The sequence below is a fragment of the Miscanthus floridulus genome, chromosome 6 (genome assembly GCF_019320115.1).
Source record: "Miscanthus floridulus cultivar M001 chromosome 6, ASM1932011v1, whole genome shotgun sequence".
Taxonomy (NCBI): domain Eukaryota; kingdom Viridiplantae; phylum Streptophyta; class Magnoliopsida; order Poales; family Poaceae; genus Miscanthus; species Miscanthus floridulus.
In genome coordinates, this window is record NC_089585.1 from 121,210,483 (window position 1) to 121,227,576 (window position 17,094).

The 17,094-nt window shown below is 44.1% G+C and overlaps 2 protein-coding genes across 2 annotated transcripts in view; both read right to left on the reverse strand.

Annotated features, from left to right (window-relative positions):
* The window catches only part of LOC136456781 (protein NETWORKED 2A-like), a 258,690-nt gene that overhangs the window by 184,881 nt on the left and 56,715 nt on the right, over positions 1 to 17,094 (reverse strand). The gene's annotated exons all lie outside the window — the stretch shown is intronic.
* The window catches only part of LOC136456784 (small ribosomal subunit protein uS12), a 264,823-nt gene that overhangs the window by 49,269 nt on the left and 198,460 nt on the right, over positions 1 to 17,094 (reverse strand). The gene's annotated exons all lie outside the window — the stretch shown is intronic.

Below are 17,094 nucleotides of genomic sequence, written 5' to 3' on the forward strand. Positions count from 1 at the left end.
CACACTATCAAAATGGTTGTACCGCTGTTTTTGTGAAAAGAAGCATATTGCATATCGACGTACTGGTACACAGTATTTGCAACGTTACTGTCTGTCTATGTCTATCAGCCCCACAAAAATTTAGGGTAGGCTCGCCGCTGTCAGGTGCCAGGTTAGCGTGGTTAGGCCCGTAAGTGAGCTCACTATCATGGGCTGCTTTTTATCAATCTGGACACTTCTTTTTGTGGCCCAGAATTCTGAACTATTGTTCCAAGGCGTCTCAAAAGAAAACTCCAAGAGTATTTTTAGAAGTTTATTAGTATAGTTTACTTGCTAAATAAATAGATCTATTAGTAATACTCCATCCGTCCAAAAAAGAGTATATTTTGTTCTTCTACAATAGTTTCTAACTACAATAGTCTGCTATAATAGCTTTCTAAATTATTTTGCATTAGGAACCCCGAACTATTTCTAACCAACCAATTTTTTTAATAGTTTCTTTGTCTCTTACTGCTTTCTCATCTTAACCCTTTATTTTCTTAATTTACTCAGGGTCCAATTTACTTTGATCTCCCGAGAACAACGATGGACGGCGAGTGGATACGGAATTCCTCTCGACTAGGGAAACTTTTGAGTTTGAAGAGGATATTTGACTACTTTTTTTTATAAGAAGCTCTTTTACCAAACTGTTTGAGGGCACTTTCCCACTTTTTTGCTAAAGAATAAAAATAAGGAGTTATTTTACAAAACTCCTAGACATGCTCTAATATTTGAAAGCATTGGTACTCTACCTGGTACCTACGGTCCTGACTTTGTTTCTTCCAGATCACAGTACAACACAAACACTTATGCATACTTATTCTGTGAATAACGTAGACATATCCAACCTTTATGAGTACCTTCAAAGAACTGAGATTGAACCGATATATCTTGAAATTGATGAAGACGCTGCAGATATCTCGTTGTTGACGAGCACGTCGTCTACCATTAAAAAAACAACAACGTCCTTAAACCATGGAACAAATCCAAAAAATATGATCACTATTCTTTGACAACAGTATCAAAGATTTTTTTTGTTTTAATGCATATGGTGATTGTGATAAATATTTTCACATGAAATTATATGACCTAATCCGCGAAGATTATTTGATAATCACAACAGAAACTATTATATTTAAACTCTAATTGCTGCGAGGCCGGCATTAATTGTTCAAAAATGTCTAAGCTGATAGCCTACCCTTACTAACATATATATTGTGAACTACACTAAGCAAGTGGCAAAGGTACCACTAGCTAGGTGGCTAGCTACATTTGTACAGGGAACATTTCATTAACATTTTTAAGACAATATTACGCGTTGCAGCAGTTGGTCACGCAGCATCAGTAAATATATCGTTCCGACATTGCTCTGATTCCACCTTTTTACAATGACCTTCCCCCTTTCTATGGAATTGCTGTAAAACTTTTTGACCTTATTCTTGCATTCAGGGTCCTTAATTTCGAATCTGTCATTAGATTAATGTTACTTTCCCATTCAGGATCCCTTCGAGTGCTGAAAGATCACATCTTTTTGGTTTTGCTCTACCCCCCGTGTAAGAGCTTGCTAATTGGGTAAAGGGTTGCGGTGGGCTACTGCCCTACGTACATTTCTTACCGAAAGAGTAGGATTAGGGAGTACTCAATGCATTACTGTGAATGATCAACGTTTACATATATAGGCATTGTGGGAGGCTAGGCAGGCCCACACACCATATTACATTTCAACACTCCCCCGCAGTCTGAACTAGGAGCACCGCGAACATTGAGACTGGACCTAAACTCTGTGAACACGGACGTCGGCAAACCTTTGGTGAAGATGTCGGCGTACTAGGATGAAGTGGGACGTGCAGGACGCGGACTTCACCGAGGGCAACTCGTTCTCTAACGAAGTGCAGGTCGATCTCAATATACTTGGTTCACTGATGCTGAACCGGGTTGGTGGAGAGATAAACGGCGCTGACATTATCGTAGTAGACCACTGTAGCACGACGGAGTGGGCAGCGAAGCTCTATCAGAAGTTGGCGCAACCAGCAGGCTTCGGCGACTCCATTCGCGACTGCTCGATATTCCGCCTCTGCACTGGACCGAGACGCTGTAGGTTGACGCTTGGACGACCAGGAGATGAGATTGTCCCCGAGAAACACCGCATAACCCGAGGTGGATTTGCGTGTGTTAGGATAGCCCGCCCAATCTACATCGGTGTAGACAGTGAGATCAGCTGGAGAGGTCCGGTGGAGGTGTAGACCGAGATCCAATGTACCTTGAAGGTACCGGAGAATGCGCTTCAGAGCGCTCAAATGAGGTTCCCGAGGGTCATGCATGTACAGGCAGACCTGCTGAACAGCATATGCAATGTCTGGTCTGGTGAAGGTGAGGTACTGAAGAGCCCCGGCAAGACTGCGATACTGACTTGGATCAGCGACTGAAACACCATCAGCAGAAAGCTTGGAGTGGGTGTCCATAGGAGTGCTGCTCGGCTTGGAGTGAGGACCAAGGTCCGATCCCCGATCGGATCGCCGAAGTCGCTGAGGGTTGCCGCCATCGTTTCAAGACGGCGGCAGAAGTCGGTGATGGAGGCCGACCCCTATTTCGCCGTGCAGAACTCCGCCGAGAGCAGTAGGGTGCACGATTCGCGCTGGCCGAGGAACTCATTCTCGAGGTAGATCCACGCGCCGCGCGCGTTTGGCTTGCGGTTCATCGTCGACCGCTGGAGATCGGCGTGGATGGTGCAGTAGATCCAAGTGAGCACGGTGCAGTTCGTCTGCACCCACGCCGGTCGATCGGCGTTGACGACATCGGAGAGGACGTGGTCTGTTAGGGCATACTTGCCCAGGACAACGAGGAACATGGACCCCCACCGGTTATAGTTGTCGGCGGCGCGATCCAAGACCAGGGGCACGAGGACCTTGATGTTGAGGACGGCGATGGCCACAGCGTGGACGGCGGCGTACTTGGCCTCGTACGCGTCGAGGGCCGCAACGCGATTGGCCTCCGCCTTGCGGGCGCGCTCCTCGCGAGCCTGGCGTTCGGCATCGGTTTCGGCCATCAGATCGGTGGGGTCGATGGGAGCGGCGGTCACGGTTGAGATCGAGCTCGGCCATGCGATGACGAAGCAACGCGATCACGCGCTCGGGCCTGGCGTGCGGATCGGGCATGGGGCCAGCGATCGGGCACGGGAAGCCGGTGAGGAAGACTCTGCAGCGGCGTGGAGGGGCGCGTCGCGCAGGCGCCGAGGGCCGCGCGTCCGCGCGCAAGGGGTGGGAGAGGAGGGTCGGCGAGTGGTGGATACTTTGCGATGGCGGCAGCGCGAGTTAGGGTTTGCGGAAGCGAGAAACAAACCATCTCATGATACCATGAAAGAGTAGGATTAGGGAATACTCAATGCATTACTGTAAATGATCAGCGCTTACATATATATAGGCATTACATTCCAACACTTACTAGGGTCAACAATAGCATCCAAGTGTGCACTTTCATGCCATGTGTTCTGTTTTATGATTGATTATCCACGAAAGCAAGGCCATCATTTGATTCTTGGGACTTCACTTCTTGTATAAGTAATTCAAATAATATATGCATATAATGCAACACCTCACATGATTCCCTTTTGCTTCCTCCTCCACTGGAGAAAAGTGGCAGGCTTGGTGCTCCTAATTCTAAATGTTTTAGTTAATTGTATTTTTTTTTGCGCGCTACTGATCATTATAAAATTAATATGCGTTGCACTAACACAACTGCATGTCACATTCTGTCCCCAGTTCTCATCATCATGGAGCTATATAAGGGCTACTAGTCTACCTGAAAGATTAGCGCGTTATAATGGTTTTGTTCACTTCTCTTATAATCCGTCATTTTCAGCTTATTTTTCCAGCCGGAACAGTGTTTTTTCTCTCACAACAAATCAGCCGGAATAATATTTCGGCTGTTTTTTGAACGAAGCGAACGAGGCCATTAGCCAACATCAACTGTCGCGCGGCGTTGCCTGAAAAAGGCTCAGGGATAGCAGCTGCAGAAGGCGGCATTTTACCTATATTCTGCAGTAGATTAGTAGCATTTTCAGCGTGAGCATTTACAAAAAGCTGATGAACTGGAGCATCAAAACAAGAATTCAAGAACGAAGCAGTACTGATTACACGCAACCGAAATCATAGCTGGGTTAACAAAGATTATCTGCGCAAAGTACCCCTGTTACCGGCCGACAAAGAATGGGCAGGCACACTCCCCGCCTCTAGGGAGATGAGGGAAAGGAAGAGAGCTGAGATAGCCTCGGCCAAAGCTAGAAATTTCAAAGAGGCAGAGGCAGCAGCGAGAAAGAATGAAAGATGCAGTCCGCTGCTGCTTCCTCTAAAATACTGACCAGAGTGGCCGAGTGGGGGAATTAGTGCGCCCTTAATTATAGGGTTCTCTTCGTCCTAGCTCAATTCTAACCCCTTTTGCCAATTCCTACCCTACGCGACGTCGACGACTTGAAAAAAACATCTCCCCTTCGAAACTTACTTGCCAGCCGAAAGAAACTGGCCTGTAATGGCCTTCATGTGATGTGCTAGAGTTTCAGAATGTCTTATGCTAGAAAAAAAGTCAGTAGGTGAATTATAGCAGTAGGGAGACAGCCGACGACAGACCTCCTCCCAAGTGCAAAGACGCATCAGTCACTCTCATGATGTAATTATCCTAGCAACTGATCACATGAACCCCACTGTCACACATGCAAAAGCATGTCAATCATAGACATGTTAACTGCACCAAGAGTTTGAATTGAGTTCCTGCATGTTAATGCTGAATCTCGTCATCGTCACATGCCGTATATATGCCGATGCGGGTGAGTTTGGCTGGGACTTATTTTACCTTACCTTTTTGACTGACAGTAAGGAACGAATGACTGTCGAAATTAACCTCCTCCTTTGAGAGTCACAAAATGACAGTTTTGTCATCATTGGAATGCAACTGGGAGAGATCGAAGCAGTTTAGCTAGCCTTCTGCTAAGTGCAAGAGCCATTAACATAATTGGCCTCTTTAGTACCTCTACCCCTGAAAGCATGTATACATGAAGAGGCTTCTCTGTTGCTCTTCTGAACTCTAATCATTGTGAGTCGACGCAAAAACACACTTGCTTGTAGAGTTGTAGTTCTTATTCTCGTTTGACTCATCTTTACAGTATCCTGTCCTTGATCGGTGTACTGGATGGATGATCGTGCCCGTTGCAATCGCCCAAAAGTTTTTCCCCCAATTTCTTCTATCCCTTGGATACTTGGATGGATGATTCCCGAGATCACGCTTGAGAAAATATACTCCAGATATTGGCAAGGATTGGAACTGAATTCTTTCGCTCTCCCGTTGGGTGCCTGCCTGCCCTTGTCTTCCTCTTCCCTTTCTGAATGTCCCTTTACATTTCTTTGTCCTGCTACATCTGGAGGCGCAATTGATAGCTGCTTTAAGTTATTCCCTGACGATAAAATTTCTGTGTGATGCCTTCGGGTGGTCAAAAGCTTGTGGTACTGCTACTACTAGTAGGGATTAATTGCATTTTCAGCTCTCTCAAGGAATCGAATTTTTCCTTGCGGAGCAATCGGTTTGTGATAACTTTCACCCTTTCAGCTTATCTTGACTGAAAAATCTGAGACGAATTTCTTTTCCTTTCTTTCCTTTTTTTTCTATTTGTGTATGCTTCCTGATGTTAAATCTAAAATAGGATCTCTAGACATAAAACTAGCATGTCTACTTGCACTTAGATAAACTATGAGTCCTAGAACATCTACTAATACAGTAACAATAGTAGAACGAGGGAAAGAGAGGGGTGAAGAGTGCAAACCATCGGCTGCCAGGAAGATGGGCTCGCCATCGCAATGCTTGGCGATAACCCGGTGGCAGTGCAGTAGCGGTGTCGTCCAGGGTCGGTGTAGACGCCGCAGGGCAACCCGGCGTCGTAGTAGTCCTCCGGCATGATGCAGAGGCGGTGGCGGCGCTTCCCGTCGCTGGCAGCGCCCCCTCTATGATCGGCTAGGGTTTAGGACTATAAGTGGGGTGCTAGGCGGCTCAGGCGAACCTCGTGACTCGAGCGTCCCGGCCCTCACCTTCTATTTTATGGCGTTGTGCGACGGGAGCCCACCAACCATATTAGGGTTGGGCGCCCCCGATCAGGACGCGGATCCAAAGGCCCAATAGACCGTTGAGCCTATTAGTGGAGATCAACTAACATTCTCCCCCTTGATCTCACTTATATCTTAAACTTAACTTCCTTACTTTCTCATGTTCCCATTCTATCACATATCAGTGCATAGAGCGTGCCTCATCGTCACGGTCTCTTGCTATTAGATTAAACAGCTACAATGAACCTTTCTGTTTTAAAACAGATTCTTAACTAGGCTCTTATTGTCCAGGAATCATAGGCTTTCCCTTAAACCCATGTCAGCTACGTGTTCTCTGAACACACTGGGTGGTAAATCTTCTATAAGCGGATCCGCGAGTATCTTTTCTGTTCTTATATGCTCAAGACTAATTATATAATCCCGGACTTTATCTTTCACAACATAATACTTTATGTCAATGTCTTTGGCAGCACCACTTGACTTATTATTGTGAGCATAACATACTGCTGGATTATTATCGCAGTATAACTTAAGTGGCTTATGTATGTCGTCTACCACTTTCAACCCGGGCATGAATATCTTTAGCTAATTCACCTGCCATATGGCCTCATAATATGCTACAAACTCGGCATACATTGTGGACGATGTAGTGAGGGTTTGCTTTGAGCTTTTCTACGATATAGCTCCTCCTACGAGAGTGAATAGTATCCTGACATGGCCTTTATTTCATCTCCCGCATAATCAGAATCTATGTACCCCTCTATGTATAGGGAATCAGATCTTCTGTACGTTAGCATGAGACCCTTCGTACCTTGCAGGTAACGCAAAACTTTCTTTACTAATTTTAAGTGTTTTATTCCTAGATTACTCTGATATCTGCCAAGCAACCCGGTAACAAATGCTAAGTCAGGGCGAGTACACACTTGAGCATACTGTAAACTTCCGACAGCTAAACTACATGGAACCGCTTTTATTTGATCGATCTCATATTGGTTCTTGGGACATTGAAATTTTCTATATCTATCGCCCTTGACTATGGGAGCAGGTGATGACTTATAATTTTGCATACTATATTTCTTTAGAACTTTTTTTAAGTATGCCTTTTGTGATAATCCTAAAACCCTATTTTCTCTATCTCGATGAATCTCTATTCCTTGGACGAACGAAGCTTCACCGAGATCCTTCATATCAAACTTTGAGGACAAGAACTTCTTTGTTTCTAATAGTAGACCAACATCACTGCTAGCGAGCAAGATGTCAAGCACATACAAGACTAGGAAAATGTATTTCCCATTCTTGAACTTTGCGTAAACATAATTGTCCTCTATATTTTCTTGAAACCCAAACTTTCTTATTGTACTATCAAACTTCAAATACCACTGTCTTGAAGCTTGCTTTAATCCATAAATGGATTTCTTCAGGCGCCATCACATGTGTTCTTTTCCTTCAACAATAAAACCTTTTGGTTGTGCCATATAAACGTTTTCTTCCAAATCCCCGTTTAGGAACGTCGTCTTTATATCCATCTGATGTAATTCTAAGTCATAATGTGCTACAAGCGCCATTATGATTCTAAAAGAATCCTTATATGAGACTGGAGAAAATGTCTCATTGTAATCTATGCCTTCTCTTTGCGTGAAACCTTTCGCCACAAGTCACGTTTTAAACCTTTCTATATTCCCTTTGTAGTCATGTTTAGTTTTGTAGGCCCATTTATAGCCTACTGTCTTGGCTCCTTTAGGAATTGTTTCTAATTTCCAAACTTTGTTGGTTTTCATTGATTTCATTTCATCTTCCATGGCTTCAATCCACTTGGATGAATGAGCGCTTCTCATGGCTTCTCCAAATGAGGTGGGATCACCCTCCATTTGAAATTTCTCACTTTCATAAACTTTATAAACATCAGGAATGGCTAATCTCCTGACTCTTTGAGACCTTCTAGGGGCCTCGCTAGATGACGCTTGTTCTATTTGAGGCTATTGTTGCTCTTCCTCATGTGTGACAATGGGTTCTTGGGGATCCTGAAGGATAGGTTCTTCATGCTCATTCATTGTTGCCACAGGAGAACTAACAACATGTGCTGTTACTATAGTGTCTTGCACTGTTAGTATAGCAACAACAGGTAGCGTGAAGAATGGTTCCTGAACCATAGGAGTGGGCACGTATACCCACTTCTCTTCAAAACTAATTTCATGCGCCACCATGCTCCCCTGATCATATCATCATCCAAGAAGACAACATGTCTTGTTTCTACAAACTTCATTTGTCTGTCAGGACAATAGAAGCAATAACCTTTGACTTTTCTGGATAGCTAATGAAATGATAGCTAACTATCTTGGAGTCCAGCTTCCCTATGTTTGGGTTAAATACTTTTACCTCAGCAGGATAACCCCACACACATAAATAGTTTAGTGAGGGTTTCTTTCCTGTCCATAACTCATGCAGTGTTTTGGGCACTGACTTACTTGGTACTCGATTAAGAATATGAATGACGGTTTTTAACGCCTCCGTCCATAAACTTATCGGTAAGATAGAATAACTTATCATGCTTCTCACCATATCTATTAAGGTATGGTTGCGTCTTTCAGCTACTCCATTCTACTGAGGCTCACCCGGTGTAGAATACTAGGCTACTATGCCATTTTCCTGTAAGAACCTTGCAAAGGGTCTAGGAACTTGGCCATATGGGGTGTGTCGACCATAATACTCTCCCCCACGATCGGACCTTACTACCTTAATCTTTAAGTTGTGCTAATTCTCTACTTCAGCCTTAAATATTTTAAATTTATCCAATACTTCCGATCTTTCTTTAATTGGATAAATATAGCCAAAATGAGAATAGTCATCTATGAATGTTATAAATGAATCATAACCATCCACACTCTTCATAGGAAAAGGACCACAAATGTCTGTATGAATTATTTCTAAAATTTCTGTGCATCGTTTGGCATCTTTCTTTATTTTTTTAACATATTTTCCTTTTATGCAATCTATACATTGTTCTAAATCTAAAAATTCTAAAGGCGGAAGAATTGATTTCTCAATCAATCTCTCTATTCTCCCCTCGAAATATGGCCTAAACGCCAGTGCCATAATTTTGAAGATACATCATGCACTCTCTTTTGGTTATTTATTGCATTCATAGACGAGGAAGAATTCTCATTCTCAGTACTTACATCATTCACATTTTCAGAAAGTGATAATAAATAAAGCTTGTCTTGTCGGAAGACAAGACCAACACATTTATTATTATAAACAATCTAACATTTGCCATTTTCAAAATGGCAATCATACCATCATCATCTAAACATGAAACACTTATTAAGTTTCTTCGCAAAGAGGGTACAAATAGAACATATGAAAGATTAAGTAGAAAACCATCAACTAATTCTAGAGAAAGATCTCCAATAGCTTCAACTTGAGCTTCAACTCTATTTGTTACTTTAATTCTTCTTTCTCCTCTTTGCAGGGTCCTCCTCGTACGAAATCCTTGTAATGAATTTGCAACATAAACGGTTGCACCTGAATCAATCCACCAAGTAGATTTTGCATAACTTAAATACAGGGATTCATCTATAAATGTAATGAAATCCTCACCTCTCTTCAGTAAGCTCTTCAGGAAGTCTGGACAATCCCTCTAGTAGTGTATATGCTTCTTGTACCATTTGCACTGATCCTTCTCAACTTGAGCATTGGAGTTCTTTAGATGGTGCTCAGTCTGAGGGGCTTTCCCTTGAGGTTTGACATTCTTATTGAAGTTCTTTTTCTTGTCATTCATAAGGTTAGCAGAGTCACCCTATAAGGACTTTAGCCTTTCCTCTTCTTAAACACACATTGCGATGAGCTTTTCTATGTCCCACTTGTCAAGCTACATATTGTAGTTAACAACAAATGTTTCATATTTCTTTGGCAAGGAAGCAAAAACCAAATGAATCAGGAACTCATCCTTAAGCCCCAAATCCATTGGCTTCAACTTTGAAGCCGTGTTGCTCATCTTCAAAATGTGCTCTCTGATACCGCCACTAGTATATTTCTCATTGAACAATTTCTTGATCAATGTACTAGCATAAGCCTTAGAAGAGCCAGTGAACTGACTCTCCACCTTCTTAAGGTACTCAGTGGTGGTATCACAATCTAGGATAGACCCCCTTATAGCATCTGAAATAGTGGACTTGGCCACCATCAAGCACTTGCGCTTCAAGATGACCCACTTCTTGCGCTCGAGATCATACTTCATGCGCACTTCTGCATGATCTCGCTGCCTAGCAATGAAATCAGCATCAGACTCGTTTTCTTCCCTCACCAGGTCCACTAGCTCAGTAGGACACGGGGTGGTGAGCGCTAAGATATTCTCGGACAGCGCAAGTGCGAGCTCATACTTCTCTTGCCATACTCTGTAATTGCCCCCTTCTAGGGTTGGTATGTGCGAGATGAATGCCATTCGGTTGAGTCCTGAAAAACATCGTCAGAGATAGTGAGAAAAAATATATCATTATAATTGCATGCTTTAATTTAACGTTGGTCAAAATTAAAACATACAATATTCTTATACACTAATTATATATCACCGTTGGGCAGAAATAGAATTAATGAATGAAAAACTTATGATTAAACATTATAATATTGCTATTATCAACGTTGGTCAGAAAATTAACAATATTATAATTTACTGATTAAAATTTGACTACTCTTCAAATTAAATTCTCCCGTTGGTTCGAATTTAATTAGAAGATTATTAACTTTAACATTGCAATGGAAACATGAAAAAATTCATTATCTATTTTTTAGAAACATTAAACTTTTCTCAGCTATTCTCTAAAAATTATCCCGTTGGTTCAAATTTTTAACAGAGATATTGAACTAGACAAATATCATCAAAATTGCTTCTAAAAAATAAAATAAAACTTAAACTCGTAAATACAATGTTCATGTGGCCCAAACCAGCTAAAAAAGTGAATTCTGGCCCAACCTGTTTCTGTTGTCGCGCGCGCTGTGCTTCCTAGGCCGCAACCTGGGCCTAGGATGGCAAAGACGGTAGCCACACGCGCTCGCCTTGGCTAAAACTCGGTGCAGTGAATCTGATCCGTTCATCCAGATTCGACGGTCATGCGCGCAGTTCGGTCGATATAAAAGCCAACGCCGCAGCGACCCCGGTGAAACCCTAGTCAATTCTCTGCTGCCCTTTCTCTCTCTTCGCCTCACTCCATTCTCTCCTCAACATAGCAGCAGCGAGCAGCCGAGCGAAAGCGAGCACGAAGATGGCGTCGTCGCTAGTCCCCTCGCCGGCGTGCGCGCTCCCCAGCGGGTGAGCATGCCGCCATCGAGCGGTCTAGGCGGCGGTGCCCTGATCCCTCCGAAAACCTTAGATCTAACCCGTCCACTTCTCCTCCTTCTCTGTCTCAGTCCTGCGACGACACGGAGTGAGACGATGACGGCGTCGTCGCCAGCCCTCTCACTGGCGCGTGCGCTCCCCCGCGGGTGAGCACGCTGCCGTTGAGCGGCTTGGCCATGACGCCCTTGGCTAGAGCACCCGCCCATGCGCTGACAAGGCGGCAGCACGGTGTGGCGGAGAGGTAGGCCTCTTCCCCTTCCCATTTTCTTCTCTGATTTGATTTTTCTTTCTTTTCTTTTTGGATCTATCCGATTTAGGGTTAGGGATGGGGTTAGGATTGAAATTAGGGTTTGGTTAGGGTTAGGGTTTTGTTCACTGTTCTTCTTCACCGAGTTTGATTCTCGGGTTAGGGTTTGACTGACCCTCTTCTGTTCTAAGATCCAAATGAATCTAATCTATTTCTTACCCCTAACATGATCTACATCTAGACTGAGGGTTATGATAGGCTAGATCTATACCCAGTGAGGCCTCTGATACCATTGTTAAACCTAAAATAGGATCTCTAGGCATAGAACTAGCATGTCTACTTGCACTTGGATAAACCATGAGTCCTAGAACATCTACTAGTGCAGTAACAGTAGATAGAACGAGAGAAAGAGGGGTGAAGGGTGCAAATCATTAGCTGCCTTGAAGGAAGATGGGCTCACCATCACAATGCTTGGTGATAACCTGGTGGCAGTGTAGTAGCGGTGTCGTCCAGGGTTGGTGTAGACGACGTAGGATAGCCTGGCATCATAGCAGTCCTCCGGCGTGATGCAGAGGCGGTGGCGGTGCTTCCCGTCGCTGGCAGCGCCCCCTCTGTGATCGACTTGGGTTTAGGACTGTAGGTGGGGTGCTAGGCGGTTCAGGCAAACCTTGTGACTTGAGCGCCCTGGCCTCCACCTCCTATTTATGGCGCTGTGCGATGGAGGCCCGCCAACCATATTAGGTTTGGGCACCCTCGATCAGGGCGTGGATCCAAAGGTTGGTGGAGATCAACTAACACCTTATACCATATAGGGACATATAGGAAAGAATAAAAATGCTAGAATCAGGGGGGAGTCATGCTCAAGCAAGCAAGGCGTATTTCCGTACTACCGACTATCTGTATTTCAACCGGTAAGGCATGCTAGTACTGTCGACAAGGTTAAGAAACCAAGAGATTGTTTCAAGAAAAAGAAAAAAACACCATTGAATTTATAATAAAGATTGAAAGCAACTGATTAAAACCAAGAGTTCATGTATAATAAGATTAATAAATAATAAATAATAAAAATAGTAATTTGATTTTCATACGAGTTAAAAAAGATAGCTAAGTAAAGTGTCCATGTAAAACATGGTTAGTAGACAATTTGAATCTATACCTATATATAATGATATTAATCATGGGTGTCCATCCCCTGACTCCCATCCGGACATGGCTCCTGGACTTGTATAGGACCGGCCCCCATCCCTCTCAAAAAAAATTCCCACTCTGCTCATCCGCTCGCCCCTTCCCCCATCGCGCGCCCGTCTCCCACCATGCCATCCCCTTCCCCCCATCGTGCAGCAGCCTATCGCCGGCTGCTCTGCGCTCCATCCCCATGAGCAGACGGTGCTAGACAACTGCTACCGAGCAAGCAGCAACGCTGTAGTAGCAACAATAGGGCCACGCTGACGGGTGCAAGCCTAGGCCACAAGTAGGCACGGGACAATTGCAGGAGGAGCAACGGGTGGAGTGACGTCCCCCTGACCCAAGCTTGCTGACTTTCATAGTTCCCCACCAGGTAGGTCATGGCTGCATGTGACACTGTGTTTCAAATGTTTCAGGCATTTTCAGACTTGTGTTTCAAGTGTTTCATCTGGATGTTGCAAAAATATACCTAAGATGTGGCATATGTGGCAATGATAATATACGCATGTTGCAAGCGTTCAGGTGTTTCAGACATCTGTTTTAAGTGTTTTATCTAGATGTTGCATATGTTGCTATGGCTATACAACATGTTTCAAGTGTATGTTTTCAAGTGTTTTCGATGTTCTAGACTTATGTTGCAATTGTTTCATATGGATGTAAAAATAAATCTAGATATTGCGTATGTTACTATGGTTATGCATGTTTCAAGAGCATGATTAAAGTGTTTCATCTGTTTCCAACGTATGTTGTGAAAGGATCAAGATGGCCAAGAGGGGGATGAATTGGGCTAATTCTAAAATTCTTTGCAATAATTAAGTCGTACGGTTAGCCCAATTAACCCCTTATTCCTAGAAAGTGTTTCTATTGATCTACCGCACAAAAGTTTAGCAACCTATGTTCCAATCCTACTCTAGCATGGCAATTCTATGAATGTAAATGACAAGAATTGAATTGCTCAAAGTAAAGAGAGAAGGAGGAACACGGCGATGTTTTGCTGAGGTATCGGTGAGTCACCACTCCCCACTAGTCCTTGTTGGAGCACCCGCGCAAGGGTGTAGCTCCCCATTGATCCGTGCAAGGATCAAGTGCTCTCTATAGGTTGATTCTTTAACACTCTATCATAGTGAATCACCTACAACCGCTCACAACTCGAGTTTGGTCATCCACAAGCTCCGCCGGATGATCACCAAACTCCCAATCACCACCAAGCCATCTAGGTGATGGCGATCACAAAGAGTAACAAGCACGAATTCTCACTTAATCATGACAAGCCTAATGAGAAGGGTGGATGCACACTTTGCTACTCTTGATTTTACTAAGGAGGGCTCTCTTTAGGATTCTCAAATCTCAATCACCTCACTAGGACCTTGCTCTTCTTGGCACTCTCAAGGGTGTTTCTTAGCTATTGGAATGAGCAAAAAGTACCCCCACACATGAATAGAGGAAGTATTTATACACACGGCTAAAAAATGAACCGTTATGTGCCTCTACAGGGTGACCGGACTCCGGACATGTTGATCGGACGCTCTGGTCAGTTCTTCGCGACTTCTAGTGTCTGATCGGACGCGTTCGGTCATGATTTTTCCTCTCTAGAACCTTACTAGAGTCGACCGGACGCTGGCACCTAGCGTTCGGTCACTCACCTCTCAGTGTCCGGTCACGCCAGATGATTTCACCTTGATCAAATGAACTAATTAGACTCTGGGCCAGCGTCCAGTCAGCATTTGACCCTTTATTCACTTCTAACTCTCGATCATACATGAATGAAGTTTGCTCCAATGGATCTAAGGGATTTTTAGGAGCTACCTAGTGCTAGATTTAGCAAGTGTGCACCACGTCTAACTCACTAGACTCACCTAGGTCAAGCTACCCATCCATACCCCTCTTAATAGTATAGCCAAAGGAAAAACAAAGTCCTAAACTACTCTAAGTGTCTCCTCAACACCAAACAACACTTAGAACTAGTCCATCCTTAACCTTGTCGTCCATCCTTTGAAAACCGAAACAATTTCCATCATAGGGGCCTGACCACCATGATAGCCCAATCGATCTCCATTACCATGACCTAACTTAATTGCCTCTGCAAAACACACATTAGTCATAGTAATCACGTATTGTCATTAATCACCGAAACTCAACTAGGGGCCTAAATGCTTTCAATCTCCCCCTTTTTGGTGATTGATGTCAATACCACCTCAAGTATGTGAAAGAGATGTGGTTTTTAACATGCTTGGTTCATATAAGCTTTTGACAATAAGAACAAAAGTGTTAGGCAAGCTTATATGACCCAAGCCAACATGATGTACTCAAAAGATATGAAATAAGCATGAGTACAAGTAATAAAGCTCATTTACATCGGAGTAAAACATGGAAGCAAAGCAAATGAGCATAACACAAGTGATATGACATATAAATAATTCAAAGTAGAGAGCACACATGTCACATGTCACATATCACATAAATATCACGATCACATTAATATCACGATTACAATCATAGTTAAGTAGTTCAATGTATAATAGTAAACATGAATGCATAATGTATCATACATAAAACTCCAAATGTAATAGATAAGCTATAAGCTATAAGCTAATAGATAGACTCACCCTAAATGTATCGCTCCCTCTAAGACTAACATACTCGATCCCTCTCCCCCTTTAGCGTCAAACACCAAAACCTAAGGGTCAGTCAGCGAGGCTACATCGGACTAGTCGGGTGCTGAGGTACAGGGAGCAAGCTAGAACTATGTGCCATCATCATTTGATCCTGATCTCTGAGCAGTTTGACCGTCTGTAGCTGGAAGCGATGCCAAAGTGGTCTGGGTCGGATCTATAACTGGCGCTACCTGCTCTATGACGCAACTGACGAAGGGAGCATCTCTGTAGTCCTGATAATAGGTGCAACTATGGAAGGACCTAGGATATGTAGCTCTAGTAGTGTAGGTTGTCCTGTCAACTCACTGAATGAAGCACCAAGGCTCCTAGAAACTAGGGTAAGCACTGACAAACTCTGAGGTGGAGTAAAGCCCGTATAAAGAGGTGTGAACTGTGGGGCTGGCACTGGCGAAGCAAACCACTAGGGCACCTGCTCTATAGGTGAAGAAAACTGTGGCGCTGGTGGTCCCTAACTCTGAAGCCCACTGGGCTAGAAGCTAGAGTCATAGAAGTGGTGGCAGGCTAACCAAGCTAGGGTGAAGGCTATGGCGGTGGAGCCCAATAGCTATCACTACATGCTGCATAAACCCAAGTAGCTACTACTACATGAGAAGCTGCTACTGATGCATGGCCTACTATTGCCACTGTATAGCCTACAGCTGCTGCTGGATTGCCTGCTGCTGTCGCTAGAACTCATCCTACTGAGTCTGAAATTATGCAAATGTAGCAGCGGACTCCTGAGCCTGGCAAGCCTGATCCTACCTCATCCACTCAAGTATAGCAAGTAGAGTAGGATCTGTTTATGGTGTAGGTGGAGCTAAACTAGAGCTACTGGCCTCATGGTCATGTCATTGTGGAGGCATCTGAGTGATAGGCTAGTAGTCATCATCTGAGCTATCACTAGGGTCGCTTGTGACCATCCCCTCCTGCTGAGCATCTAACTGCTCCTCCTCTATAGCTGCTATGCCCCTAATGGTCTCATCCTATGGAGCTACAGTCTCTGGCACCTCTGGACGACAACATGGCTGGCTAGGTGTCCTCACTACACTGTGGCAGATCATCTGAGTCATGTTGTATGCAGGGAACTCTGTAGTAGCACCACTATGCTCTGCCAGCATCTCAGGTGGCCTCACAGTAACTGCCCTGTGGATCAAGAATGTAATCTAGTGAGCATATGATAGCTGCCTATGACCGCTGAACCCCTCTACAATAGTATCCTCCATCTCTAATAGAAGGAGATCCCAAATGTCAAACATAGTCTGCTGCATCAGAGAGTTTAGTAGCCATAGTTGTATGCGAGTCAAGCCCTCATGATACCCCATCCTTGGAAGTAGTTTCCTCCTTATAATAGCATCAAACACTCTAGCAGTAGGAGTGAGATCACTAGGTGTCCTGCTTGACCCCTCACCGAAAGGCTTTGTGAAGCAATGGTGGACTAGATCTGTAGGGGGCACAAGTCCATCGTGAGGGCATCTGGGAGGCACTGTCTATCCATAGTAAGCCTCATGTAGCTAGATGGGCTACTCCTAAAGTCTGAGTATCTCTCTGACCCTAGAGCTCATCAGCCTATAA